Consider the following 5406-nt stretch of genomic DNA (forward strand, 5'->3'; position numbering starts at 1 on the left):
ATTGAATGGTATTGAGATTGATTGCTGTAAGAATGTGGGTATTAGTAGCTCCATGAAGAATTTCATCTCCTTAACTGCTGAGGAAAGTGCAAGTCTACGTCATTCAGGATGGTTTCTAACAGATCACAGGTCTACGAATGATTTCAACTTTTGTGTACCATTGCAAATGCTGTTGGGTTTTTGTGAAGACTACAGAAGAGTTATAATAAATGCACGTCATGAACTCGTTCTTATTCGAGCACGTGATGATATAAATTCACTACATTCTTCGAGAAAAATCATCAACTCCAAAATTGATTTGCAAAAAATGCAGTGGAGGATTCCTCCTGTATCACTGAATGATTATACAAAACTTAAATTTCTACGTTTGATTGAGGAAAACAAAAGTCTAACCATGGCTTTTCGTTCCTAGGAAATCTACGAATATCCACTTCTATCTGAAACACAGAGACATACATGGGCCGTAAAAGCTGTAACACAATTGGAGAAACCTCGATATGTTATACTAGCATTTAGACAAAATAAGAAGAGTACGCAGCATATGGAGGTGCTTAGATTTAATGACAGTTAACTGTTCGTGATGTTAAAGTCTATCTGAATTCAGAATTTTATCCATATGCCCGAATTGATAGTGATAGCGAACAAAACCGTAATTCTGTACTATATGATATGTATGTTAAATTTATCCATTCATATTATGCAGGAGAAAAACAGTCGAAACCAATGCTTAATTACAAAAACTTTGTGGAATACGGTCCTCTCTTCGTCATCGATTGTTCGCATCAAAATGAATCTATAAAATCAGGCACTGTTGACGTTAAAATGGAGATTGATTGTACTAGAAATATTCCAAGTAATACTACTGCGTTTTGTTTAATTATACATGATAAAATTGTTGAATATAACCCGCTTACTGGTATTGTTAGAAATGTAAGTTAATAGTCTAGATTTATATGTATCTTACTAATGTAGTGAGGGATAAAGAAAAAATAAATAAATAAGATATAATAAACATTTATTGATGTCATTCCTTAAAAACATTCCTTACAAACATTTCCAAAATTTATCTTATGATTATCATTGGATAACTTTAAATTCTAAATTATTGTATCGTCCTCCAACATATAAGATTTTTAATGTATTCGCTGATGCAGCATTTTGAAGTTCTTTGATTAGTTCAGGCAACTCCAGTAATTTCATCATCCTTGAGGGTAGGAAGAACCATTCGTCTGTAGCCAGCTTCGCTATTAATTTCTCTCCATATTTGGTCTTAATTTTCACTAATTCAGTGATTTGATACTCCTTATTCTCCTCAAAAGTATTCAGCTTTACGAAAGTCTTAAGTTCGTAAGTTACACTTGCAAGTGCATTGATCTTGGTTAAATCCATTTTTCTGTGAAAAAAACATAGAAATTGAGAAAAGAAAAAACATTGAAATAGAAGAGCAAGAAAAGAGAATAATAATAAAAGAATAATTCTTACCACCCAAAAAGAGTTTCTGTGGTACAGCAAGGAAAATATTCGGAATATAGCTTTGCACTGGATCTTTCACCTCCTTGAAGCTTCTAATGAAAACTGAATGACTGAAATTTCCCGATTGCTAACAACATTGGTTTTAAAAAATGGTGGAAGGGATGAGATGCATTCATGGAAGGGGATGAGATGCATTCTTATTGGAAGTTAATATTTGGGTGGTGGGTATTCTTGCCCGCCTACGAAATTTGCGTCAAACAAATCGTAACACGTTACAAGCGGTTTCTCCTGAATTCTTTTAATTGCATAATCATGTTGTAGACTTTTCTAAAGTGAACTGGGGAAAATTTGCGTCAAACCAGTCATGACACGTTACCAGTGGTTTGTCCAGAATTCTTTTAATTGCATAAACGTGTTGCAGACTTTTCTTAAGTGAAACGGTAAAATTTACGAGTACATTCCTCTCGATAGCAAGGCATACAAAAAATTGAGAGAATATGAAAAAATCGAGGATCTAAAAGGTCATAAATCAAGTAACAAGTCATGACACGATCTCAGGCGTCAGGTACTCGAGCATATCCGTTCTAGAAGATATCAGCACACTCAGCAATCAGTTCTCCAATCGCTAGAATGGTGCCAATACAGCTTCTTAATGTCTAGGTAAAAGTTATGTTTTGCTTTACCCTTCAAAAAAACTGAAGTGCTCTGACAACTCTTTCCCTTTTTAAAGCCTAGCCTGCTTGTTAGATGGATTGTATGATATGCTTACCTGAAAAAGCTAAAAAAAAATGGCTAAAAGATAAATCCGGGAGAAATGGCATGACATAGGTTGGGATAATCTTAAGGATAGGCTATAAAAATTCTTAGAACAGTTTTTTATTCAATATCTAAAGTTTTATAAGAGCTAGGACTCAATAAGTTGTCCTATCAAAATATTACTATTACTGAAATTGATATTAAATTATTATTCTCCCCAAATCAATGGAGAGCCTCCATGCAAAGGGTGAACCTGACCTGGGGTGTAGTAAGAGCTAGGACTAAATAAGTTGTCCTAGCAAAAATGTTAATATTCCTGAAATTGATGTTAAATTGTCATTCTCCCCAATAGGGGAGACTATTAAAATTGTATACTTTCATTTAAAGGATATTTTGTTAAACGCTGCATAGGTTTAGTTAAAAAAACCATGCAAAGTTATAATTTCATGCTCGATGGAAAGTTAATTCCTTGCATGATATCAGCAACTTATCACAATAGCTATCTACAATTTAACTAACGAGAAAAGGGGAGATTGCTGTAGCCACCTAGCGGCAATTACTGGTACTATCAATTAAATTGAACTAGTTCACCCGTGTGTGTAATTACGTAATATTAAAATACCATTAGCGCGAAAGAAGATTAAGAAAGGCAGTCACCTAGCGGTGACTACTGGAACTAGCAATTAACTCAAGCTAGTTTATCTGTGTAGCAGAGTCGGAAATAGTTAGGCTACGTAAGGTAACTAACCATCGACTTCGAAGGGTGAAAAAACCTTTTCTCAACTAGGGTCCCCGTAGGATAACTAACCAACGGTACCATAGGGTGAAAAATACCCCCTACCTAACCAAACTCGGTCCCACTATAAGACCTTCCAACTGTGACATAGGGTGAAAAATACCCCCTCCCTCCCTAACCAAACTCGATCCCACTATAAGACCCTTTCCTTCCTCATCCCCACCACTACCATGCTAAGAGAGTCTTATCCCCACCCATCCCCCTTCCACACCACAAAACAGCTTTCCCCACTCCCTGTCATCGGAACCGCATAGCTACACTACTTATATGAGTTCTAAATCCAAAATTGTATGCCCAAAATCACCTGCAAATCCATCCCTCTCAAGGATTTTCTTATGAATTGACTCATTTTTCCACCTTTTTCTTAGCTGTCACTCTCAATATCAACTTTGCATTATGGCACTTTCTCCAGCAGATTAGTGCCATTTATATTTTCCGTTCATTAATATAAACTAGGAAATACACCAACTCCTGCAATGGATGCCTCTATTTTAGATATACTGCTTTCATTTTCCCAAATTTATTCACTGTATTATGTATCGCATGGAAAATATTGAAATGATGACTTCATTTCATTGTTTCATTTCTAGATGATATTTTCATTATATTATTATTTAATTGACTTATATATTTCAAAAAGTTTATGCCCAAAATCACCTACAAGCCTTTCATTATCAAGAATTGGCCTCCAAATTTGTTAATTTCTCCACCTTTTCCTTAGATTTAACTTTTACCATTAACTTTGCATTATGGCTCTCACTATGGCAAATTGAAATCATTTCTGATTTCTTATATTTAATATTACAACTCAAGCCTGCACAATGACACAATAAACACGTTATTATAATTCAATCTGAAGGAAGATCTCACTAAGTTCCAAAAAATATATTACATATTATATTATATAACTCAATGTCATACTTATAAGAAATTAAATAATTTGTTTGAAGATAATAATAATTTCTTTCTACTTTGATTAGGGAAGCGTAGATAAATATTTGGTTTTAATACTTTTTATATTATAATTGAATATTAAGTAACGATTAGCAAATATTCATCTACTTTTCTTTAATCGTAGTATTAAGAAAATTTTATTGTCTCCTGGATAATTGTTTGTATATATGATATATCTTATCAGATAGTTAAATTCCACATTAATTTAAAGAAAAAACAGTTAAACATGCATTTTGTTAATGATTTCAGCATCTGGAAGTTTAGCATATGATTTTCAAATACCTTAACAATTTCTTGCAATTAATATGCTCCTGATAATCACTGATACACATAAATGTTGAAAGTATACATCTTCTTTGCACAGTGTTGAAAATATGTAAATATTAATTTTACTTCATCCAGTCAGCTCTATCCTCAACAATTCAAATAGAGATATTCCATCTTAATTTATCTGAAAAAGAAATTTCACAAAGTACCACAAAGTATATATATACTAACATCCTGTATTATAAAATATAATGTTATACTTATCTAATAATTGTCAACTCCTTATGTCATTATTATTCGAATATATTTGTCATTTTAAAAATTAAACTCATTCACTAACATAATAATGAACATTCTCACTGCATTAAATATACATAACCTTACATTACTATTCACAGTTAACAAGTCGCCGGATTAGTTATATCGATTACATCGATTTATTTGCAAGTTCACAACTATAGTTTCGTCGTTGAGTATAGTTTGTTGGAAGCGATGTGAAAATGACGTCACTTTCCTTAGCGGCCAACTTCAGCCCGAGACATACAGAGTCAGCCTGGGACATACATAACTCGGGAAGAATGAAGGGAGAAGAATTTCAACTTCGGCATATATATAGCTAACAGAGTGTATGAGATCTCTGGATTGCGTGAACCGATTTTAATGTTTATGGGCTTAAATGAAAGGTTTTTCAAAACCATTTTAAATAAAGCTTTACTTAAATCATGACAATTGATCATTCATAGAAATAAATCGATTTGAAAATTGGGACGGCTAAACTTGCTGTATAAGTTACACGGTAGTGCTCGGCGGTATAGACATGTCATTATCTACTTTTATATGTACTTGCCGTCGTGACACTACTGTGTCTCTTGATTAATGCATAACCAATGCCGAGTTTTTCCAAGCTTAACGATTATCGAAAGTGTCGAAGGAAGTTTCGAATTCGACAAGAAATTACAAAAATATTCAATGAATGTGGTTTTAAGAAACTGAGTGACATTAGTGCACTATAAATTACTAAAATTTGTGTATTATGCCATACATATAGATAATATAATTTCAATCCGTTATACCTACATGTTTCTGAATGCATATTGACGATTGAAATATTAAAAAACGTTACCATTTTATTAGTATATATTTTGTTTTAATTTTTATCT

The sequence above is a fragment of the Prorops nasuta genome, unplaced genomic scaffold (assembly GCF_024137725.1).
Source record: "Prorops nasuta isolate Cenicafe-Biocafe unplaced genomic scaffold, Cenicafe_Pnas_1.2 PNAS00020, whole genome shotgun sequence".
NCBI classification, from domain to species: domain Eukaryota; kingdom Metazoa; phylum Arthropoda; class Insecta; order Hymenoptera; family Bethylidae; genus Prorops; species Prorops nasuta.